General features: G+C 39.3%; 1 long non-coding RNA gene across 1 annotated transcript in view; it reads left to right on the forward strand.

Annotated features, from left to right (window-relative positions):
* Positions 1-26,245, forward strand: part of LOC118148369 (uncharacterized) — a 115,671-nt gene that overhangs the window by 73,122 nt on the left and 16,304 nt on the right. Inside the window, exon 2 of the long non-coding RNA XR_004735167.3 lies at positions 16,995-17,127. This is a non-coding gene — a long non-coding RNA (uncharacterized LOC118148369). The remainder of the gene's footprint in view (positions 1-16,994; positions 17,128-26,245) is intronic.

Here is a 26,245-nt window from a genome sequence, read left to right on the forward strand (position 1 = left end):
TTATCTATCAAAACACTGGAAATTTTGAAAAAAGGAGCTGTCGAGTTAACAGAGTTTTCACCTGGGGCTCATTAGTGGTTCTAAAAGTCGGTCTTTCTCTAGTTTCTAACTAATGTGCTGCTGGGAGTTGCACCAGGTGTTCCTTACACTGATTTCCACCCAAAGCAACTTTACCTGAAAGCCTGTCACCTCACACCACACAAGTGCAACTCTGTTCACTGGTTTCAGTAAATTAGCTCAGTCCCTACTACTGTGCAAAGACGAAGATGAGTGGCTGGTTTCAGATAATAAGCACTGAGGACCCCAAATTATTTTGCCCATTTGTCTTTTGTTAATGGAAATTCAAACTGTTTTTTTTCTTTTTATGAACTTCTCTTGCCATATTGAAGGAATTAACTGAGAGTCCTCTTAGTCACTTTAAGAAATTTGTTGAGCAGTTAAAGTAGTGGGACATTTTTAAATCAAAAAATTAAGTTTGCAACCATTTAAAGTTCACAAACGATACCTATTTGTCTTCCACCAAATCTCAATGAGAGAAACTGCAACTCAGCATGGCGGAGGAACTTGTCCCAATTTGGTCTGGTTGTTCCTTTCAGACTTCCCCACAATTTTCCATAGCTAGAGCAGATTTCCATTCCTCTTGTACTATGCCTTGCTGAGAAATCCCTTGGCACATTCTTTCCTTTAATTTAATGTAAAACCTGGCCTTAAAATCTTTCTGTATCTTGGGCAGCTCTGAAAACAATATAAAACTGCACGAGACTGTACCAAAACCTGTTCTGAGGGTGATTCAGCTGGTTTGATTATGTGCCAAGTACCTATGAATACCCCAGGTTGAAGAGCTTTCTTGAGCCTTTATGAAAATAATGCAATTTTAATGGTTTAGGGAAATGGGAAACAAGTAATAAAGGGAGACAATCTACAACTCCAGTGTAAAGAGCGAGTCAGAGAAAGGTAGAATGAAAGAAGCTTAAGACAGGTAATGTCAGAATGAATATTTTATAATTCTCAAAGCAAATTGCAGTATAATGAGGGACAGTATATTTCAGCTGTGTCTCCTGGCTTAGATCAGGAGAATTTAATTCATATGGCAGAGGAGAGAATTGTATCCTGTGTACTCAGAAGAGGACATGGGTTTCTATCTTTTAGAGAAAGCAGAAAGACCATTTTCAAAATCACTGATTATATAAAGACCTGTATTACACTGACCACTTCCTGATGCACGTGGGGAGGAAATGCACTTGGCATGTAGAATAATCTGGGACCATAAGTATCCTCTTGCTAGAGAGGATTTGTATGTTTTCCTGAGTCTCTTTTAAAGGGTAATAAATTTTTTTCACTTGGAAGTTGCTTATAATACATTCTGGGAATAGTGCCTCATCATTAAATATGGAGTAATGTATGGTAGTAAGAAGAAACAACCCCTACATTTGTTCCTTTTACTTCCACTATAGTGTCCAGAGAGGAAGATGGACAGTGTTTTCATCAGATGAGGCCTTTTTGCGATACTGATTTATATGACTGCCCTGGTGGATGAGAAAGAACTTAGAAAGACTCTTCCTAGCTGTGTGATGCTCCCTGTTTACGATCAGAACAAGGAATGACTCCACATCCCATCCCAGTTCTCCCATGGTGAGGGCATCTGTGTTCTAGAGAGACCCAAGGGCTTCCTCTTACATAAAATAGCTGGGGGCATACCTCCTACCTTGCCTTAGCCTTCTAAAATACTGTATGCACCTACTGAATCTATTTGCTCCTCTGTCAGTCTTCTTTAAGAAATGAGACAGTGGGTAAAAATCCACCTCCTTGCTTCCAAAGAGAGAGAGTGGTTGTTTGTACTTTAAATGTTAGGTCAATCTAGGAGCAACATCTGAAATCATTTGCCCGCTTGACCAATGAGAAAAGCCTAGGATGTGGTCTATACATTCAGTCACAAAGAACCATCATCAGCAGATGATCTCGTTTAATTGGAAAGGACTTTTCTCTCATACTTTTAAAGTATTTAAATAACCGTCTAAGAGTGGATAACTATCACCCAGTTTTTGTTGTTTTTTTTTTGATGAGTTGGATGAGGCTGGCAGAAATCACTTTAAATGTATTTGAAAAAGCATGAAATCACCTTTCACCCATAGTCCTGTGCTGAAACCACTTCTTGGTTGTTCAGCCTTAACAAACAAATAACAAACCCTTTCAAGCCACTGAGAAGGTGTTATAGTTATGGTATGGCACATGTAGTTAAAGATACTGGGGCTGTACAATTTGGAACTAGAAATTAATTCAATAAAGCTCATAAATTTTGCTGATGTTCGGGTCCAATATACAGCCCACGGTACATTAAGGAGGTAAACACTGGATTTAATTGTTCATTTCAGAAACCAGTTGAGCTGTTTCTGCTGCTCCTATCAACCTTTGGTGAAAACACACATACTCAATCAATCTAAAATATGGGTGATTTATGATCCTCAGCAGGTATTTATTTGAGAAGGAAATCACAGCAGGTCCTGGTTCATATTTGTATATGGCCCTCACAAAATCAGCATACTGACTACCTTTCAAAAAACTATATGTGCATAACTCCAGTCCTTGTTTTGCTTTTAGTGATACCAGTGTAACTGAGAACTTCCACTTACCTGGTTTGGTAACCTGTAAGTGGTGCCATAGGTTGGGTTCAGGAAGTCAAAATATCAAATTAGAACTAGGGATATAATGAACTCCCTGTTTTTGGATTTGCAACAGACAGAGGCAAGTGCATAGTTTTGGACTATATCTTGAAGCTAAATATCCTCCTTAGAAAAGTAATATGAGTATAGGAAAAGTGAACTTTGCTCTGTGAGAAGCTGTAAATGTCCCTAATAAACCAGTGTCCAAAACAAAAGAAAGAAAGAAAGAATGAAAAGAGGGAAGGAGGAAGGAAGGATGGAAGGAAGGAAGGGAAGGATGGAAGGAAGGAAGGGAAAGAAGGAAGGAAGGAAAGGGAAAGAAGGATGGAAGGAAAGGGAGGAGTAGGAAGGGAGGGAGGAAGGAAGGGAAAGAAGGAAGGGAGGAAGGGAAAGAAGGAAGGGAGGAAGGGAAGGAAGGAAGGAAAGGGAGGAAGGAAGGAAGGAAGGAAATAAGGAAGGAAGGAAGGAAAGAGACAGGTCTTATCAGGGTCTTACACTGTTTAGTGCTCATTTTTAGTATTTCTTTTGAACAATAACACTTAGGAATTAAATAATATTCTATGTCCAGCATGTGTAATGTGCTTTCATTCCTGCCCTATGGCTTTTTCCATCTCCAAGTCATTAATTATTTCTGTAGCCCACTCACTTTCCATCCTCACTTTCTTCTGTTATTCTGCTCTTACAGGTTTCTTTCTAAATATATTTTTTTCTCTTTATTCTCTATATGAAGAGTAAAACTGTCTTCATGAGTTTCACATGTGACCAAATTCATAACTGTTGTATGAATTTTTGTTGTTGACTTTTATAAAACTAATTTTTAGTTGCTATTAATTGAATGTGAAAGCTATGGGACTATAGCTTCTCTGGAATATTAGGTTGAACTACCCAGAAGTAGGAATTTCTATGAAAAACCCCAAAGAAAGGAAAAGGTCCCGAAAGGTCAAATAGGAATCTAGATTACAATATATATGAACAAGAGAGGTCTAGTATTTTTCAGAGTAGGTTAGGAGAAGGATGCAACCTTCAGGAACCATCTTTCCTAAGAAAAGTCATAGCCTTTGCCATTTTCAACCAGTTCCATACAATATCTGGGGTCTGACAATTTCAAGAAAATAGTTTTTGAAATCTATTTGAATCTATTTCCTTGAAATCTGGGAGTCTATTTCGGGTCAGCCTTGGGATTTGTTACATTTTTGTAAGTCTTAGATCATGTACAAAGCTTATCAATAGTAATGAAGATCTCTGTAATGAGATTCTTACTTTCCCATGTGATTTCCTTCTGGTTGTGAGGATTATTTAGAAATACATAACTTGATTTATATTTTCGTGTTTTAAAAACTAATATTTTATCACTAGTTTATAGTTTTATTATAAGAAAGAAAAAATTCTGTATGTTACCTATCATTTAAGACCTATTTTGTCCTAAGTTTTGAGTTCCTTATGTGGCTAATGTGTAGTTTGCTCTTGTAAATATTCCTTGACTATTTTCCATTTGGTATGAGTACGTTGGTCATATCCTTGATATCTCTACTTAGTTTATGTCCTCTTGATTGAATTAGCTTATGAGACAGATGTGCTAAAGTCTTTAGCTATAATCATTGATTTTTCTACCTGAAATTCTATCAGGTTTTCCTTTTGCTATCTTGAGGCTGTCCATATAAGTTTACGATATCTTATTTTTTTCGTTTGTTCCTTTAACCATTATTCAACATTTCCCTTTATGTCATTATATCGTGTTGTGTATTAGAATTACTACCTTAGGAATTTTTTGATATATATTTTTTTGGTATATCTCTTTTCTTACTTTTACTTTCAACCTCTCTATGCCTTCTGCTTTAAGTGTGCCCCTTCCAGACAATATATTAATTAGTTTGATTTTTTGTATCCAATATGAAAACTTGTCTCTTAATTAGTAAGTTTGACTCACTTACTAAAAAGTAAGTATACATTTACTGTAATTACTTCACGTTGGAATGTATACCTTAAATATCATTTTATATCTTCCCTTCTTTCTTTTTCTGGGGAGGTTTTCTATTGGATAGTGTAAGTTCTCTTCTAAAATTCTAAAATGAATCCTTTTAATTTTGTCCCTACCGTGGTTACTTGCCTTAAACTCATATTCATTTTTATTCACTTTTCTTGAATTCTTAAACATATTAAGTTTAAAAAAGGTCAGAACCCGGAACATTTCCTCCTTCAGCACCGCATTATATTGATCCTGTCTAAACGTTTATTTACAGGTTGTTGGCAGATATACTTCCTGTTGTCACTCTGAGCCTTACTTGTCTCATTGTTTTGCTTTCTCATTTCAAGGAATGATAAACTTCATAGGTCATTGGTTTCTTTTACAATTAATAACTCATGAAATATCTCCTAAATTTTTCTTTTCACCTTATTTGAATACTTTCTCTAAGAGTGTTTTTAAGGTAGACCTTTGCATAGAAAATCTTCTGAGGCCTGATATGTCACTGATATTTGTATTACACATTCACATTTTAGTGACATTTTAGCTTGTTATCAAATTCTGGAATAAAGTTATTTTCCTTTATTACATACAAATATTAGTATATTGAGTATCTAGCATTCCTGTTGGTAAGTCTGATATCAACCTTATTCTTATTCTTTTGTAGATGATCTGTTATTTTCTTCTGCATGCTTTTAGAATCTCTCTTTCTGTTTGATATTCTTAAGCCCCATTACATTTGATATTCTTAAGTCTATCTTGTTAAATCCCCACACTTCTTATCTGTACTGTGTAACACATTCAAAGAGAAGTCTTCGTCTTTTATTACTTATAAACGTTTATGTTTTTTCGATGATCTCTTCATATGCTTTCTTTCTGGTACTCTTCTCAGGTATATGTTGGCACTTCTACATCTATCCTGCTTATCTATCACTTCTCTTGGTCTATATTTTCTCTTTTTACATTTTTAAAGTCTTTTCTTGGAGAATTATTGAATCAGGTTTTCTATCTCTTTAAAATTCTTCAATTGCACCCATCCTATTGCTTGTCCCATCTATTATGCTCTTTATATTGGTGTTTATATTTTACTTATCTACTGTTTCCACTTTTTGTTATTTCTGATTCTTGATTTATGTTACAAATATTTCCCATGATCGCTTCTCTAATTATTTTTATCAGGATGTTGGAAATTCTTGATTTCCACAACTGTGTTTCAGTGGCATATATTTAGCCTTTTGTCTTCTGAATTAATTGGGCTTGTGATGGTCCCTAGAGGTATCAGCTATTCAGTCAGAAAACACATATGGGGAAGAAACTGAAGTCCATGCCACAAACTGTACCAGCTTTGGAAGAGAAGAGACCAGATGAGCCTCAAGGAGAATGGGGTCCAAATACCAAAAAATCTACTCTTGGTGACCTTTGTTGCTGCTTCTGTACCAGTTAACTCTCTTGGGCAGTATTTTACCTTTCCACACTTAGAAAGATGCTGCCCTAGGGAAAATCAGTGTCCTGGGGTGGTATTCCAGCAGCCATGCAAGTTTGGAGGGGAAGGGGTTGGAGAACCGGATGCCCAAGGGCAGCAACTTAGTCAGCACCCACTACTGCCTTTACTAATTGTTCTCACGGTCAGGGCTTTTGAACCACCCTGGTACAGAACACTAGCCCTGGTGCTTTGGGCTGTCTGTGCCATTTCTAGGGAATGAATGAGCAGTGCCAGTACCAACTCAAAAAAAAAAAATTGGTGAAGGACAGAGAATTAAACGATTCCATCAAGCTTATCCTTTCACTGCCACTCGGGCAACCCACAGCCCCAGGCTGCAGTTGCTCAGCCTAAGCACATCACCTCAACGCGGTCTGTAGTGTCAGCAGGGGAGGTTGTTTCTATTGTTTCCCGGAGTCCAGGCTTCTCTTTAGCTGCAATGGTTTCTCCAGGTTCATTCTTAGGGAGGGAGCTAGAAGTGCATGTACCATCTTGACAGTAACCAGAAGCCATGAAAGGAGTTCTGACTTGTGCCCCTGAGGAAAGTCTCTTTTTCTACGCCACTCAATGTCATTTACTCATTGAAAAAGTATTTCTACAGTAAGTAGCTAGGGGAAAATGCCCTCAACTTTCTCATTGAACTTTCAGAATTCAGTGGTCAGGCAATGATTTTTTATTTCTTAACCTTTAAAAATGTTAGAAAAACTTTCCATATGATGTAATATGACATTTGGTCACATTACGAATGGCACGTGGTTAAAACTGCTGAACACCATTACAATTTTATTAATTTTCTATGTCGAATGGTTATCTCATATTTTGTCTTATCCAATTATCCAAATCCTTAGTGATTATTGAGGAAAAGGAAACATGGTCCAGTCAATGATATATGCAGGTATTCTTTGCTTTAGATAGGATCATAAAAATGACCATGTCAGCTGGAACCAAACATAGCAGTCTTAATAATCAATGGGGAAAATTACAATTGTTCTGCCACCTGTGACCTTTAAAATTTCTGGTCAAAACATTGAAATCTCTTTTACTGTTGGTTATAAATGCATAAGGAAATGAAAAAATATGGCAAAAGTTTTGTTAGTATGCTATAATTTAAAGCATTAGAAATAAGATGAAGTGTTTTATACTTTTGTAAAAGAACTTATGAACAGTAGTTTGTCTTCTTCTCCTGTATGACTTACAGTATTTGGTGAGCATTTTTTTCTAGGCTTTGGTGAATCTTCACACCTTTTTCTAAGTTTAGATTAGCTTCCAGCATTTTATCCTTTGTACTTTCAATCTTGTGAAGTATCTCTGAGCATCCGTTTAAGGTAAAGATTTTTAATGGCATCAGTTCCTCTGTGAGGTCGTCATCATTTTCATCACTAAAAGTTTTTTCATTTATGTTGGTAAGTTCATCTTCACCATGTTCTTCTGGCTGCTAATCTAGAGTCTCTCCCTCAGTGGTAGTGCCAATGTTCCATGATCAGCTATTTCTTCTAGGACTCTATTTACAATCAGTACAAATTTCACTTCTAGCGTCATCACTTGTGTGTGTGTGTGTATGTGTGTGTGTTTCACTTTCATGTTTGTTGGCCAGTTTTCTCTTCTGATTATCCATTTGCGTAAATGTCACATGGGTTTATCTCTGGGAGACAAGGCACTGACACCAACATGCACTTTGCTGTCTGTGCATGAACTGAATAACTAATGCACAGTGATCCATCATCAACAGACTGGAAGAAGTAGCATTAGTGGTCCATTGATTATGATGAGAATCTGCTATTAATGTAATGATCTGTGGGAAAAGAGCTAGCAGCAAAGTTTGTACTTCCTGAGATTACTCCCACTTAATATACATTAAATTTGTTGGAGGATTGTTATTTAACTAAATAATTGTGACTGAAATTCATACATATTTAAGCTATGTACAGTTAAACTACCCATCTATATTATATAATACAGACTGTCATCTGCCAACTGGATGACTGTGGTGGCTATAAAAGTGTGCCCCTCACATGTCTGCTACAGGAGGTGTTTGATGGATGGCTACAGGTTCTGAGAGTTGAGCCTACCAGGCCTTCACTGCCTGGTGTTCCTGCCAGGCCTTCACTTCCCATATGCTTTTGCTGGCCAATGGCTAACTTCTGTAGGGCCTGACTTGGGCAACTTTTGCTCATGGATGCCTCACTAACTGAGCTAAAACTTTTAGAAATGCATTCCAGTCTGTGGCTCTTCCTGTGCAACCCTCCTTCCTTCCCTCTCTCCTTTCAGGGCTTACACCTGAATCCTGGTCCAAAGGCTCTCCCACCTCCTCTAACTCTTTCCCTTCTGGATATTTCCTCCAGTAAATCTGTTGCACATCTAACCTCATTTTAGCATCTGGTTCTCAAAGGTTTTTTAATACAAGTAATTCTGAGAGTGGACCAAGAAAACAGGGGTAATATGGGGATTTGGAACTGATCTGTCACCACCTGGCAGGTGAAGAGAATGCCATCATGAGTGCTACTGGAAGATGCAGGTAGTCCCTGGCTTTTGATTTCACAGGTGGTGACCTGGAGGAATGTCCAGATGAAGTAGAATGATTACAGGTGTGATGATCTGGACATTTGGAAGAACACCTGCAAAGTCTGAAGAGTTGGCTAGTTATTGGTAAGTTGTATAAGTGACCCACAGAAGAAAAACTAGAAAGAGGATCATTAACAAGTAGTTGCAGGGTGACAAAGAGGTCCTTCTGTCTTTGCGGAAAGTGCAGAGGTAGTTAGGGAGTAGACTGATGATTTAATAGATTCATGAAGTGCCAGAGATGTTTGAATGCTCAACCAAGGCACATCTGCCAGGTTAAGGTCAGAGCACTGGTTAAGAAAACCTGACATCCTGAAGCATGGGTTGAGTACAAGACATCTATTAATCTATTTTATTTATTTATTTATTTATTTATTTAGAGATGAGGTTTTGCTATGTTTCTCAGGCTGGATTTGAACTCCTGGGTTTAAGCAACCCTCCTGCCTCAGCTTCCTCAGTAGCTAGAACTCTAGGTACTTGCCATTGTGCCAGGCCCAGGGACAGGAAATCTAAATGGTTGACTCTTAGGATGTTGACTCTGCACAACCTCCTGAGTCACAGAGCTTATGATGGGGGACCCACCCTCCTCTAGTACAAGTTCCCAGTGCTGGAAGCCATTGTAGAAGCTGCTCAGCAGAGGCAACAGGTGCCTATCAGGAGCTGCCCAACCCACTCTTCTTGCTGTCAGGTGGTAACCAGCCAGTTGTTAATCTCATGATATTGTCTCTCCAGTAGGAATGATGGAAAATAATAACACAGGAAATTTTGGGGAGACAAAGGAGGATAATTTAATTCAGTCTTGATCAAAGGAGGGACAGAGAGACTAGACCACTCAGCAAAAGTCAGGCATGAACTGGGGTTATAAGCCTTGGTGGAAGAAGAATATTTACATAGGGGAGAAGAGAACAGGGAGGGTAATTCTACACAAAAGACATGGCATGTATAGGGGCAGAGAGGTTTTAGAAAATATAACGTTTTTCAAAAGCTGAAAAAAGTTCAGTATATCAGAAGCACAAGCAATATCAAGGAATATTAGAGATGAAATATAGGTTGTGCAAGTATCATGGATGTTATCATATTTAGCTTTTGTGAAGTACAGTATGAGTAAACCCAAGGTGAATTTAGCTGCAGACGGAGAGTGAATTACATGTGTATATTTTTGTTTATCAACAATTACTTAGTGTCATAAAATTATATATGCACCAAGGTAGTTATCTTCCTTTTACTTTAGTTGGTAGCAAAGGTGAAGTTGTTAGTTTTCAATAAAAATGTTACAGGAAAGAGGTCCTGATCCAGACCCCCGGGAGGGTTCTTGGATCTCCTGCAAGAAAGAATTCAGGGTGAGTCAGTAAAGTGAAAGCAAGTTTATTAATAAAGTAGAGAAATTAAAAAGTGGCTACTCCATAGACAGAGCAGCCCTGAGGGCTGCTGGTTGCCCATTTTTATGGTTATTTCTTGAGGGTATGCTAAACAAGGGGTGGATTATCAATGCCTCCTCTTTCTAGACCCTATAGAGTAACTTCCCGACATTGCCATGGCATTTGTAAACTGTCACGGCGCTGATGGGAGTGTAGTAGTGAGGACGACCAGAGGTCGCTCTTAGGGTCATCTTGGTTTTGGTGGGTTTTGGCCAGCTTCTTTACCGCAACCTGTTTTATCAGCAAGGTCTTTATGACCTGTATTTTGTGCCAACCTCCTATCTCATCCTGTGACTTAAAATGCCTTAACTGTCTGGGAATGCAGCTCAGTAGGTCTCAGTCTTATTTTACCCAGCTCCTATTCAAGATGGAGTTACTCCAGTTCAAACGCCTCTCACAAGAACAATCATAATATACACTTTATTTTTAAGAATTAAATGGAACTAGAGCTATAAATTGGCTTGGGATTTGCCTCCTCAAATGTCTGTGGAGATTGTACAGGTGATTTGGAAAATCCAGACAAGTTGAATTCACTAGATATTTATCTAACTAATGTTCCTTAGGAGGCCTTTTTTTTCAGTAGGAAGGCCAACTTTTAGTGTCTGTTTTTTTGCAGAACTCTTGCAGTCAGTATTTGTTCTAAGAGTTTAAGGAGAATGGCTTTAGAAAGTTATTTGTGGAGGCTCAGAAGCCAAAGGGAAAGAAAAAGATTTGAAAATTGTTATAAAAACTAAAGGTTATGGAGAAAGGACAGATTTATAATACAGGCTTGAGTTTTCCCAGGAACCACCTGAGGTGGTGGTCGCCCTTGGATACATACACTTCTTTCTGGAATATTGACTTGATGAGAATCTGGGCTGACAGAAAATAATGCCATTGACCTCACCTCTGTGTGATTTCTTTTTTCTACAAATTGGAACCAATATATTTTAGAATACTTATTTTGTATTTCTTAGTGAGATAGCAAATAGTAGGAAAGTTGGTTCCATTAAGTAGCTGCATAGAAGATTAGGATTTATTTTAAATATTGTTACAAGTGTTATTTGATGTTTTAGACCTGAAGATCCAAAGCAACACAACAAGAGAAAAATATTTTGTCTGACAAACATGGATTTCGGTTTGTTTGGGATAGAAGGAGATGCATCAAATTCTTTCCTGGAACTTTCCCTAGGGTTCTCTAAGTATGGGATTAAAAATAATTTTTATATCTGTATTTTTGTCTGTTAATGGTGTATTAAAAATGGACTTGATGAGAACTGAAAATGTCATTTCATGATTGGGCAGGATTTGACTGATCAGTGGAAAACAGTTTTGTCATGGCTTCAAATGGATTCCCTGTGAATCCTTCCAGTACTTCCAATTCCAGATGCTTTATAAAAGCCATCAGTATAGTGAATTAGACAGAAATATGAATCCTCATATGGTATTTTGACCCCAGCTGGTAATATGACTGTGATCCGAGGCAAGAATTTCCAGAAGTACTAAATGCAATTGGAATAGCAGCAACAGATATTAGTTTCAGCTATCATGGTGTCAGATTTTCATTCTCCTCCAGCCTGCTGCTACATGAAGAATACAAGCAGTCCTGTGAGATACTTCCGGAGTCTGAAGCTTTTATGTCCGGATCCCCAGAATCTAAATCCCTACTTGCACAGCAAAAAGAAAACCGGGAAAATATGTTGGGAAATGAGTGGGGATAACAAACCTAAAGTTCGTTAGGAATCTGTTCGACATGGCTCACAATGTGGTACACTGACAATAAAGTGACCCAGCCCCCTGGGCCACAGAGGAAGAGTTAAAAGACACCCAGCAGCTGTTCCCCTTTCTCCAGAGGCCAGAAAAGGAAATGGGTTTACACTGGAGCAGGAGGGATTTAGCCTGGTATATGAAAGGATTTCTGCCTCAAGGTAATGCTTTCTCACGAACAGCACAATCACGTCACCTGCTTCTGTTATTTAAAAACACAGAATCTAGTGTCTTCTGATGGTAAGTTAGAGACCACTGATCCCTGGAGTTTCAGAGGCCCACCGGATGGCTCTTTTTAACATTCTAAAAAGCCTAATGATAGAGATGAAACATGTAAACTCTGTTATTCTGTTCCTTGAATAGACTACCAAGAATATCTTTCTGAAACCCCTTTGAATGAAATGATGGCTCAGTATTACCTCATGTTGGTCATATGCTCTTATTTTGATGAATGTTTTCTGTGAAAACAATTAGAGAAGTAGTTGTGATTTAATTTTCATCATTTGTTTGCTGGTCAAAATTCTACCAAAACTTGGGTCCGATGAAAAAGAAATGAAAAATTAAAAAGAAGCTCTTGGTGGTAAAAAGGCAGGAATCTGCTTTTCTGTCTGCTTTTTAAAGAAGGGGACAGCAGAATGTATTAAACTAGTTGGAGTTCAGATCCATCTGTGTTAGAAGTCTAACACTATATTCTGTCTACAAGCATTTTTTCTAGCCTCAAAAAGACTTTACTTTGCTCATTTAAAATAATAATACTCGACTTGCAGATTAAATGTGACTATCACATGAGAAAATATCACATGTGATATTTTCATGCGCAAGACTAGACTTGAAGGTCTCTTGTTCTGAGGAATATGGAAACACAGAAATAAATTTGCCAGGAAAGCAATTAACAAGTACTTGAAGTCACGCAATTACAAAAGGAGAAATGTTGTCAAATGGTCTTCAAAATGACGAAGTCATATGGCCATTGCCTCAAACTCATATGCTTGTTCCCTGGTTTGTCTTCACTACAGAAATGTTAGCGACCTTTGCAAAAACATTAGCAAAAAGAATGAAGAGCTTTCACTAATAACAATGATTTTCCTTCTTTTTCTTTCTTTCTTTCTTTCTTTCTTTCTTTCTTTCTTTCTTTCTTTCTTTCTCTTTCTTTCTTTCTCTCTTTCTCTCTTTCTCTCTTTCTCTCTTTCTCTCTTTCTCTCTTTCTTTCTTTCTTTCTTTCTTTCTTTCTTTCTTTCTTTCTTTCTTTCTTTCTTTCTTTCTCTCTTTGCCTTCTTGGTTATTAGTCATCTTACTAAAGCAGCTTTAACCCATTGGTTATGTATGCAGCTCATATATTATTTATAGGTTCTATGTGTTGTGGTTTATTCATTGACTTCTCAAGGCTCAATCACTTTTTAATCCATTGGAAAATAAATGTGATAATAGTTCTTCAGAGCTGCTGTCCACATTTTCTGTTTTCCTTCAGCATTTTACCAACAGCTCATTCTTGCAAACGAGATAATAGGGGACTCAACTTCCTGCATTAGACCAAATCTTTCTTTGGATTAGACCAAATTCTTTATTGCCTTCCAGGTGGATGGGCTATCCTGCTTCTCTTACTGAGGTGTAGGAGATATTTTACTTTGTCCATTCTGCAGGTCATCCAAGTGTTTTACAGACAAGGCTGAATGGGAACAGATGCCCCGTCTCCTACAGGAAAGAGCTCATGGCAACTGTCTGGATGTGGCAGCAATTTTGAAGGTGGATGACAGTTCAGTGTAGACACATTTGTGGCTCTCCTGTGGATAATGCTAGCCCGCTTTCCCAGGAGCATCTCACTTGGAGTTTCTCCTGCTTTACTAGTAGCGCCTTACTACCAAAGCCATCAGCCATGTATTTAACCTTGTTGTGAAGTTTCCAAATAGGGATAATTCAAAAGTAGACCTGGATGGTTTCGGCCAGACAGACACATGGCTATGATGAATATCAGTCCTTGGCCAGATTGATTTATGTACTCTTTATAAGTAATAAGGACACATCTCTAACTATTTTATGTTACAAGAAAGAAATTTCTAATCTGAAAGACTGAATGTTTTTAGTTTCTAAAGAAAATCAGAAAATAATTTTGTGGCTGCATATGGTAAAGAGGTAAAGTTTGGATAGGATAATCTTTTTAAGCAAAATTGTCTCAAAGGTTGAAAGAATTCTTTTAAGAAAAAAGAGTGTATGGAACTGTATAAAATACATCATGTTCTTGTATTAGACCAAGAATTCCAGAGAGGCTGGAAGGTTCATCCTCAGAAGTTTACACTTAAAAGGTAAACTTGAGCTGTGTGCTTCCTCTAGGGGACAGCTTAGTCATTAGGAGGCCAATCGTGTCCTTAAAGGCCGACACTGTCAGCCTGTCCAAAGTTAATCTTCCTAGAGGGACTCGCCTCAAAATGCAATTAGTAGGACATTTGTAGAAATCTTTTTGGTGTATGGTTACAGAGATTTTCAGGTTGACTCTGCTTGGAGGATGCCAGCAAGACCTTCTGCTATTGATTTCTGAAAAGTGCAAAGATCATTTGTCTGGTTCACACTGTTATTTGACATTTAAATGCACTTAGTCATAGGGTCCTAACTGCCCTTCCCATGGCCATTCACGGAGATGTTTCCCAAGATATTCCACAGCCAGTGGCATGAACTCTGTCCTGAGTTCCTCACTCGATTTGGAGAGCCTCTGTTATAGCTTTTTGCTTTCTCTTTTTTCTCACTTCTGATGTGGATTAAAGTCTGCACTCACAGCTTACTCCGATAGTTTAAGGATATTTGATCCTTCAGTATTTATCCATTATTGGCTCTGTTTACCCAAGGGAAAATTAAGTGCAGGGCCTTAGAACAGTGAGCGCTTTAATACTCGGATGCATATGCTGATCTCTGACAGATGTTGGTCTTTGGGAACAACAGAAAGGGGAGGTACGTCATTCACTTGGGAAGCTGCTTGTGCAAACTGACTGATCCTGCAGGTGCCGGGCAGCGTGGCCGTGAGCCACAAGCAATGCTGAGAAAAATGTCTGGTGCAGGGGCAACTCCTGAAATATTTTCACACACACACCCAGCCAGCTGGCAGGGGATTTCGAGCAGTGCCTCATAGGAAAAACAGTGTCTAAAAGGTATTCATCTCAATTATATATGACTGGGCTTTAAGCTTTAATTTTGTGTTTCCTATAAAAAGAGAAGTCTTATTTGTAGTTGTTACTAGGCAGTCTTATTTCTAAGTCTACTCGAGCATGATCCTTTTCTCAGGCTTAAATGCATATTAGGCAAGGTGGCTTTTGTGCCTGCCGTGTGTGTGTGTGTGTGTGTGTGTGTGTGGTCTCATATATATTTGTGGTAGAAGAAAGCCCTTCAGTAGGTTTTGGTAAATATTTTTTGTTTATTTTTGAGGCAGGGTCTTGCTTTGTTGCCCAGGCTGGAGTGTAGTTATGCAATCACAGCTCAGTGCAGCCTCAACCTCCCGGGCTCAAGCAATCCTCCCACCAGCCTCCCAAGTAACTGAAACCACAGGTATGCATCATCATGCAAGACTAATTATTAAGTTTTTTTTTTTTTTTTTTTTTTTTGAGTCAAAGTCTCTGTTGCCCAGGCTGGTCTCAAACTCCTAAGCGATATTCCTACCCTAGCCTCCCAAAATGTTGAGATTACAGACATGAGCCACCCTAGCAAAGACTCTTTGGTTTCTGATTTAACATTTTAAAATAGAAAATTTTGGTGTTCAAAGATCCCTGTAGAAATAAGATGACATCTTTTTGCAAGTGCAGATTTTCTATTGCCCTGGCCATTTGGATGAGGGAGGAAAATGCAGGGCTGCCCTGAGAGCATCTTGAGGGCAGGGCTGTGTCTTAGTCACCTGGGCATTCAATGTGCTTCCTGTGGTGTCTGTTGCATGAGAGGTTGGGTGCCTTTGTGCTCAGTGAAGTCAAGCTCCTGACACAGACAGGTGTCCCAAGCTCCCTACACAATTGCCCTTATGCATGATATTCCAAAAAGGGAAGAAACCCTACAAAGGCAGGCGTGACTCAGACTTTGAGAATTTGGGGAAAACTTTATTTTCATCGTGTGTATAAAACCCTTGTTTTCTCAACCACCAGCTGATATTGTGACATCACTGGTCTAAATTACCATCAACATTTCATCTGACCGGCACTCTCTTGTAGGACTCTGGATAGATACCACCCCCCTGAGACCTCATCATTCATGAAGAGCTGCAGCCCCAGAGCTAGTCTTCTGGGTTCAAATCCAGGCTCTGTGGCTTCCTGGATAACTTCGATGGCTCAGTCTCTGGCTAGATCAGTTGTCGGTGTAAGGATTAAATGAACCAATCCATGTGAGTGCTCAGCTCGGGGCCGTGCACACACTACATATGCGATACATATTATCGTATTTCATTGCTGAACTCTTTGATAACCTCTTTTCCAGGGAATGAGGTGAAATCTAGAGGGAATTCTTGAACTTTGCCTTCCCTGCAGTGACTCAGAATGTGGTACTATTCGGGGCTTTTTGAGACCTCAGTTCTGCTCCTCCCCCAACCCTGCAGCCTGGCTCCGACTCTCCATCCCAGCTCCGCTCCATGCTGTGTTGCCCCCACTCCTGCCCCTTGTCTTGGCTCTAGGTCTGGATGGTCCTGGATTCTAACCACATTCAGCTCAGACTCACCCTGAGTGTGAGTGTGGCCAATCGCCCACACTACCCTGTGCATTGTAACTTTAAGTGTCTGAAGGTCTCCTTCTAACATTTTAACTTGAGGGATTCGAATCAAGTTCCTGTCTCTCAGGGAAGACAGGGATTCACTTTTCAAGAACATGGACCGAGTAGCCACCCAGTGGAAAGCACTGTTCTCAGTACCAGGGACACAGCACTGAACAAAACAAACTGTTTGTGCTCATGGAGATCCCATGCTAGTGAGGGAGTCAGACAGTAAGCAAATGGATATTTGATTGAGAGCCAAGTTTCTGGTACAGTCAAATTTTCTTAAGGGTTGCAAAGTGGTCATAATTATTTCCACCTAGGGAATATTTACCCCATGGGGAAGCTCTGTCCATTTCTGCCCATCTGAGCAAGTAAAACACAGGACTATCACAGTTATTCCAGAGCTCCATGAAGCAAGCAAAAGTCATCACATTGGTTTATTCTCTTCCTTCCAGGGAAATATTTGCAGTGCCTGCAGCATTCCAGAGTTCAGTTGGGGCCAATGTAAAGCCAGTCCCTTACTTATAGGATACGTCACAGACTGAGGGCCCAATGTCATGGGAAACCACTGGGCCACAGGAAAGGCAGGTAAGTATCATGGTTATAGATTCAGGTTTGGAGTCAGACAACTGCTTTCACATTTAGGTTCACTACCACTTATCGGTAGAATAACCACGAGCAAATTACTTAGCCTCTCTGCTCAGTCTTCTAGGGTTGCCTTAACAAAATACCACAGACTGGGTGGCTTCAACAACAAACATTTATTTCTTTGAAGGCTGGGAAGTCTGTGATCAGGGTGCCCATATGGCTTGGTTTTGGTGAGGACTATGCTGCTGGTTTGAAGACAGCAGTCTTCTTATGTCCTCACCGGGAGAGAAAGTGAGCTCAGGCTTTTCTCTTCTTGTAAGAACACAAATCTCATTATGGTGACTCCACCCCTACGATGTCATTTAAGCCTAATTACCTTCCAAAGGCCCCCACCTTCAAATGCCATCACATTGGTGTTTAAGGGTTCTACAGATGAATTTGAGGGTGGGTGACACAAACATACACTCTCTAAACTTCAACTTTCTTATCTTTATAATGGGAATATGTAAGTATTTAGGTCATAGAGTTTTGTGAAATTTAAATGAGATTATAAACCCAAAATTTGACATAATACAAACTAAACTACCTGATGTTTAAAGTCAAGCTCATTTTGGCTCCAGAAAATCAGTAAGCCCATTTAGAGCATTCAAGAAGGCAGAGCTACTGTTGGTCTTATCTGGGCTGCCACAGGTGTGGTGGGGGTTTCCCAGGAAGCAGCAATATTTTGTTGAGCAGCGCAGTCTCTTGAATGCCTGGTGAAACCATATCTCTTAGACATCATCTGTGAACACGATGAGCAAGGCCAGTCCTTAGGGAGATGGCATCCTTAGGAAGCAGGCAGTGGGTTATGTGGGGTAGTTCAGGGCAGGTCTTCATTGATGGGGATGAGCAAGCATGGGAGGGAAATCAGGTTACACAGAAGCTGGGAGACAGGAAAAAGGATATTCTAGTTAGTTTTTCTGAACTGGCTGAGCAGACAGATGCCCCATAATTCACCCAGGGGTAACAGGGGCCCAGGTCTGTGTTAGCAGATGAATCCCAATGCTGAGTGCCTGGCTTGGATTCATTGACAAGAGGTTGGGGTTTAGGAGGGTATTTATTTTATTTTTATTACTTTTTGAGACAAGGTCTTGCTTTGTCACCTGTGCCACAGTGCAGTGGTGCAATCACAACTCACTGCGACCCCTACCTCCTGGCTCAAGGGATTCTCTCACCTCAACCCCCCAAGTAGCTGGGACTAGAGATGTGCACTATCACACTTGGCTATTTATTTACTTATTTGTAGGGCCAGGGTCTCCCTGAGTTGCCCAGGCTGGAAAAGGGCTTAACACAGGTATAACAGGATTATAAATGTATTCACATAACTCAGCTGTACAGTGAAATTCTACATATTTATTTTTTACATATTTATTTTTCTCAACTAATGTAATCTTCATGAGCCACACCTGCTGGGTTGCGGGGTGATCAAGGATTTAGGATTAAATTCCCAGCTCACTTTCTTCCACTGTGATAGTTTCTTTTGAGCTATTCTTTCAAACTCTCAGTCTCTGTCAGATAAATATTTAGCTAAGGGAGCTGTGTTAGTTTGTCTTCTAAATGTGCGAGAGGGCCTGGGGGAAGAACTTATATTTCTTCTCACAGATAATACTGAAGGAAACATTTCATTAGGGTGTCCTACAAATGTAGACTTTTCATGATTTCCTTGCAAGTTTCCCTTCTGCCTCGCTTTTCCCTCCATTGGAGGTCACATCATCCTCCCCTAGCCCAAGGGGCTGCAGTGCTTGCACTCCTTGTAAAGGAGCATGGCCTGGGGCCAGAATCCTCTGTACCCAGCAGACACTCCTCCAGGGAAGATGTGCAAAGAGGACAGCTTAAGCAGATGCAAACCTTAGGTTAAAACTTTAGCCCCCAAGGCTCAAAAATGAGGAAGTCTTTTCTTCCTGTGTACTTCAAGTGTCACTACTGGCTAGTCACGTGGACATAAAATAAGCTTTGGTTATCAGATATGCTTTTTAAGATATATAAATAGACCACACTATATGTCCTAAAAACAGTGATCCTAGTTGTTTAAAATGCATATTTATATACAGTGATATGGTTTGGATCTGCGTCCCTACCCCAATCTCATGGGCAAGTGTAATCCCCAATGTTGTGGGTAGGGCCTGGGGGGAGGTGATTGGGTCATGGGGGTGCATTTCTCATAGTTTAACACCATCTCCATTGGTGCTGTCCTCTCGATAGTGAGTTTTTGAGGGATCTGGTTGTTTAAAAGTGCGTGGCAATTCTCTGCAGGCTCTCTTGGTCTTCTCCTGCCATGGAAGACACCTGCTTCCACCATGCCTTCAGTCACAAGTGAAAGCTCCCCGAGGCCTCCCCAGCAGCAGACTCTGTCATGCTTCCTGTATTGCTGCAGAGCTGTAAGCCAACTAAACTCTTTTCTTTATACATTGCCCAATCGCAGGTATTTCTTCATAGCAATGTGAGAATGAAGGAATACATACAGTGACCAAGTTTTGCCTTTCTATGTTAAATTTATTACAGCTGCCCAATAGCTACATAATACTAAGCTAAATGTGGTTTCAAATATTAAGTCCTTTCAAATTTTTAGGTGTAAATAATTTGGCTTCTATGAAAGTTTCACAATATATATATAACAAATATTGCATACCTAACTATGAGGACAATAAAAATATCACCCATGATACAGGGGAAGCAGACTGAGGTCCACAAGTTAAATAGATGGCCTAAGATGTTCTAAAAATCTACATTTGTAGGACACTCTAATGAAATGTTTCCTTCAGTATTGTCCAAATCAAAATTAAACTACTACTTATTTTTTTTTAAAAGGACTGTTATCCTGAGATAGTTACACATGGAAGGGAGCTTGCTTATTTAAGAAATATTACCCAAGATTAGTGGCAGAACACAGAAAAAGAAGAGATAGGGTGCAGGTTTGAGAAAATTAAGGAAAATTGATGGATTACTTAGCTGATAGTTTGAAGATGTGTTTGTAGTTCAACAGAGGTGGTCTGACCTCAGCGCACTTAGGGCATTGTTTACATGCTTCAGAGGGCTAAGGAGGAGACTTGATCATGAGGGTGTGCTGTTGGAGAGACCAGATAAGTCTACCTGAGCCCCACCAGGGTATACTCCACAACCATCAACCTCCACCTGAAAATGTCTCCAGCATGGCAGTGCCTTTCAATTAAAAGCCAATTTGACCTAACAAATTCAAACAACCTACTAGTAAGTTTATACTCATGTACAAGGAAGTCTTGCTTATCCTTCCCTGGTCTACATGGATTTCACCTTCACCTGTATGCAGAGTTGTTAATGCCTTCCCACTCTCTGTTCCCGTATCAGGCCATGTACTATTGAAACATTCATCATTCCTTTCAGCATGTGGCTTAATGTGCCCATCTCCTTATCAGCATTTGCAATTTAAGGACAGAGATTTTTTTTTAATCTCTCTCATTTTTGTGTGTTCTCAGGGACAAGAGAGAAGGGATGATAATGTGTTGAATTAATGTTAATCATTAAAAGGGTCACAGCCCCAAATTTCTTTAATCCCTACTTGATCCAAATTGATTAAATTTATAAAATTCTTAAGAAATTTGAGATTTTTAAGTAGGCATGTCTGAAATCTGTCATTCAACAAAGATATTATTCTGAATACTCAAAACCAAAAGATGTTTAGTTGGAGAAAGCCTAGGTCATGGACCTGTCTGGTGGTTCGTTCAGTAGAAACTTGCACAGGATGATGGCAACAATGGGACAAAAAAGAAAAGTCCCAAATAACCATCCCGTCTTATAACCTACAAATAATGTTATATAAAACTTTAAATCCAAATATATTTGTTAGCATGTTTGAAATCTATTTGTTGTTTGTTTGTTTCCCTGGGCCCCTCAGATAGTGAATTGGACTTAGGAACAGAGTTGAAACATAAACTAGAATCAGTTCAAGTGGATGGAGGGTAAATGTCCCCTAGGGAGACAACCACCAGAAAAAGAGGCTGAAGAATAAGCAGCAGGGGGAGAGCTGGTGGCTCCTCTTGTCTGCAGCGCAGGGTATTGTGAAAGAAGAAGAGAGAAGGCTGGTGGGGGGTGGGGGGAGTCCCCAGCAGATCATGGAGGGTCCTACAAATCTCACTAAATTTCACAGGCCACAGGAAGTCTGAGAAGCATTTTTCCAGGGGAGGGATATTATCATATTTGCAAAAAAGCAGACTTGAAAATCATTCTCAAGGTAGCACAGGTGCTGGAGGAATAATGAAAATTATTGACCCTTTCAAAGTTCTTATTCCATGCGTGGTATTATTCTAGGCACATTACGCGTTACTGCATTTTATTTTCACAGCAAACTAAAAGGTGAGTACTAGCATTTCTTCTTTTACTAAGCTATGTGCACGTTAAGGGGAAACACTGAGATCCAAATCAAGGTCATCAGGTAGGAGACTCCATGCAATTACTCCTGCTATAATGCCTCCCCAGAGGCAGGAGGAATTGGAGCCTGGAGGTGGATAGCTTAGATAAAAAAACAAACGCAGTGGTAGAAGGAAGAAATACTAACCTAGGGTAATGATGAGGCAAAAGGAGAGATAAATGTAAGAAATATTTAGGAGGTACAATTAATTAGGTTTGATAACACCTTTAAAATCAGGTAGACGGTGATGTTCACTATCTACCTCGGGCAGGTGGAGGTGCTATTTGCAAGAATGAAGAATAGAAGGAGCATACTGGATGTCACATGGAGAGGGAGCTTTTGGCAATGTGTGGGACTTAACACGTGGAGCTAGTATTATAAACCAGTGTATCAAAGTGAGGTATTAGGAGTTGTGAATGCACAGAGGAGGAAATGATTCACTCTGATTAAAGAAGACTCAGACATGTTATCTGAACGTTGAAAGATGTATAGGTTTTCCCCATCTGCAAAAGGAAAGAAACGGTATTACAGGCACAGGGAATACAATGTGCAAGTTAAGGCTCCGCAGGAAAACAAGGTGAATTCCAAGATACAGTGAGAATCCGGGCAGGCTAGGGGAGTGCATGGAGAGAATGGGAGATGGTACTGAAGGAAAGCAGGAGTGGGACTGGAGTAAGCTTCTACGTGCTCAAGAGCTGCTCCTCTCTGCTCAGGAGCAAAATATACTCTCATGAGTCCCAGGGTTGGTCAGTGCTTGCATGTAGTACCTTTGGAAGGTTATGCTCAAGGTGACATGTAAAAGCTGCTGGCCAACTTTAGGGAATCACAAAGGAATTGAAGGCTGAAGCTCACAGGCTGCCCAGCCCCAGAGGAACTTCTATTTTCAAATGAAGATTCTGCTTTGCATTCTAGCCCCATAATGTGCGATGGTGGCAGCTGTCATCAGGATAGCATCCTGCACAGTGGTGTGACCCTTGGCCAGGAAGATATGCCCTTTGAGAGACTGGGGGACAGTGGTGGGCATTATTTCCAATTCTTCCTCCAGGTCCCTATGTCTCTTACATAGGAGTCTGCTACTGAGGACAAATCTGGTTTATTGAGCAACTTATTATGCCTTGCAAGGCACCTTGTATATTAAGTAGCATTCTATCCTCCCTTTCCTAGCTTGTGCCCCAGCCCCTCAAGTCTCAGTTAGAAATGTTTACTTTTCTTTTTTCTTTTTTTTAATTTTTTAACTTCATCTCAATTTTTGTTTTTTTTTTAAAAAAACTTTTATTATAGCTTCAGGGGGTACATGTGCAGGTTTAAAGGAATATTGTGTGATACTGAAGTTTGGAGTACAAATGAATCCATCTCCCAGGCAGTAAGCATAGTATTCCCCAGCATCTATTCTCATCTTTACGTCCATGTGTACTTTATGCTTAGTTCCTAATTTTAACTGAGAACGTGTGGGTATTTGGTTTTCTATTTCTGCATTAGTTCACTTAGGATCATGGCCTCCAGCTGCAACCTGTTGCTGAAGAGGACATGATTTTGTTCTTTTTCATGGCTGCATAGTATTCCATGGCGGGTACATATGTATCACATCATCTTTATCCAATCCAGAGTTGATGAGCACCTGCATTGATTCCTTGCCTTTGCTAATATGAATACTGCTGAATGAACATAGGTGTGCATGTGTATTTTGGGGTAGAATGACTTATTTTCCTTTGCATTTGTGTCCAGTAATTGAACCTTTTCTTTATGCTTTCAAACTTTATGCCCTGCTATCATTCCAGTCTCTATCATACATGGTTTCATTGTTTATTTAAGCCTATGTCTCCTCCAGACTGTAATTTTCTTACCCTCACCCCAACCCCTTATTTCTGTAATAGTTGTGCCTAGAACAGTGCCTGGCACATAGTAGGCATTCATTAAAGTTTCTTGTTGAAGGTCATTGAATAGTATGTAAGAAAAGGGAAGCTTATTTATTTACTTACCATGGAAACTTCTCTCAGTGTGATTAGTAAGCAAACATTCCTTCTTCCTTCATTTTTCCCCATAGTCAGAACCTCTCAATGCAGGCTTTGGAAATACAATCCTTATTGAGCCTCATGCTTGGCTACCTTCACAGTGGATCAAGACTGAACTCCTATTCCCATATTTCAAATGATAATTTTTCTTGATTATGTGTGAAACGCACTTATCTGTGGAGGAATCAATCAGTTCTGACTGTTTACACAGTTCACATCTGCAGAAGGAAACTCTTTCATAAGTAAGATGCAGCGAAGTCCAGAATCTGTGAGATCATTCAGTGCAAATGAATCTTTTGTATCCTTTGCTCATGGAGATTGGATGAAGCAAGGCACACGTGTTTCAACAGTAACTGCAGCCCCACTGAGGAAAGGGATTTTTGAGTTATGTTATTAGAAGTCATCACTGCATATGTGAGAGAAGAGAGGAAGAATAGGGCAGGATGCAGTCACATAACAGGTAAGAAGGTAAAACGTGTTCTCTTGAAATAGTGGAGCACATCTATCCAACTTTAATTTGGCCTCAGATAGCAGTTGTATGCATTTTGCTTCCAATTCCAGTATTTTCAGTGAAAAAAAAAAGGAAGAAACTGACTTTGGATTTATTCCAGGGCATTTATGTCTGGTCTGCTACCTGTTATGGGCAGAGCATCTTGAAGGTTCTTTATCCTCATATGCAGACATAGGGGAAGATAATATTGACTTGTTAATCTTGGCAGGTAATTATTAGAACATGCATGTGTTGTTTGTTTTGAATGTCTAAATTATCCTCAAAGATGAAAAATAGTAGGCTCCCCAAAGGGGTTGGCCTCTGAGCTGAATTTTGAAGGACGAGAAGAAGTTAGCGGGCAAAGACTGTGGGGGATGAGTATTCAAAACCTAGGGCACCCATGTACACATGCAGGGAAAGAGAAACCAAGGTGTCATACTCAGAAAATGCAGAAGCACTGAAAGTAGCTCAGTAAGACTAGAGTGTAGGTTAAGAGAGGGAGAAATGATCCTAGGAAGGTGTGTAGACGCCTGATGAAAAAAAAGACCTTATAGAACACCCCAAAGACTGTGCCACTTACTTAGAAGGGAATGAGAGGTCAGTTGAAGATTTTAAGAAGGAAAGTCACACGGTTAGTGTTTTATATAGAAAGATAAGTTTGCCAATGGAACCCAAAACACCTAACTGAGGTAAATCTGTAGGAGGGAGAAGGCCCAGCAACGCCATGCCCAGTATAAGTATGTACACCTGTGAAAAACTTCCACATGTGCAGATGAGACACAAAGAAATTTGTTTCAGCCTTCTTTGCAATAGTAAAGTACTAGAAAGAGTCTAAACACTCACTATTAAAGGGTTGCATATATAAAATGCAGCAGTGCCACAGAATGAATATATTACCACAATTAAACAGCATGAATTTGATCTTTATATATATCTATGTAGATTGACCTAAAAATAATAATGTTAAAATTAAAAAGCAAGAAATGTGAAATTTCAATGTGGAATTATTTAAATTATCTAAATTTATATAGACTTAGAAAGTGCACACAGACCCAAATAACATATGACTACCTATGTGTATAGCTAAAAATTTAAAATGAAGTGGAAGGTTATACACCAGTCTCACATAATGTTTGCATGAGGAGAGGGGGAAGGGAGGGAAATAAGACTGAATAAAGGTGGTGAATAAAAGTGCTTTAGCTTTTTCTGAAATGCAATATATTTTATGTTTATAAGGGAAACATAGGATTATATTACTTATGTGATTTTTTGACATATATAATTAGGTAAAAGAATAATAGCAAATATGATATAATATTAACAGGTATTCTGAGTTGTGGGTGTGTTTGTCTGATTATACTTAGTATTATTTTATACTCAAAAATAAATTAGCGTTCTGCTGAAGTAGAATTGTGCGTATATGTGGCCAGATTCATGTGAGTATTAGCTGAGTCTGCTAACTATAAAACCAGGTGATAGGAGAGTTTTTGGATGCATTGTCAACAAGGTTAACATAAGAGCCAAAACCAGTTGAATCAGTTTGTGACTTAGCAGGTCACCGCTGACCTTGACATGGATGATTTCGCAGAGTAGTACAGGTGGACATCAGATTGCAGTGGATTAAGAGAATGAATGAAAGATGAAGAAGAGGTGACAGGTATCATCTATATCCAGAAGCTTGGCTGAAAAGTGGAAGAAATAGATGGACTAATATGTAGAGGAGGATATAGGTTTAACAAAGGTGGTTGTTATTCTTAAGAGCAGGGAAACATAATATTGCTTATCTGAAACAGGAAAAATATAATAAAAAGGAGAGGTCAAAGATACAACTGAGAGAGGGAATAGCTGATGAGATTAGGGCAGAAGAAACAGGAAGGAAGAGAGTCTACCATGTGAAGGTGGAGCCTCCCTGAGCAGTGAAAGTCGAGAGAGGTAAGAAGAAACTCAGGACTGCAGAAAGGAAGGCATGAGGTGAGTTTGAGGAATTTCAAATCAACAGCTTCAAATTTTTAGAAATGTGAATTATATAATTCTGCCTTGACTGAATATTGTCACTTACATGGAAGAAATATAAGAATATGTACTTTATGTACATAAATGACTACAGCTATTTATCTTATTATAGAAAATTATCAAAAGTAGTAGCAATATTCTTCTTGCAATTTATATCAATTTTGGTTTTGGCAAGTAAAA

Source organism: Callithrix jacchus, chromosome 16 (assembly GCF_049354715.1).
Source record: "Callithrix jacchus isolate 240 chromosome 16, calJac240_pri, whole genome shotgun sequence".
NCBI classification, from domain to species: domain Eukaryota; kingdom Metazoa; phylum Chordata; class Mammalia; order Primates; family Cebidae; genus Callithrix; species Callithrix jacchus.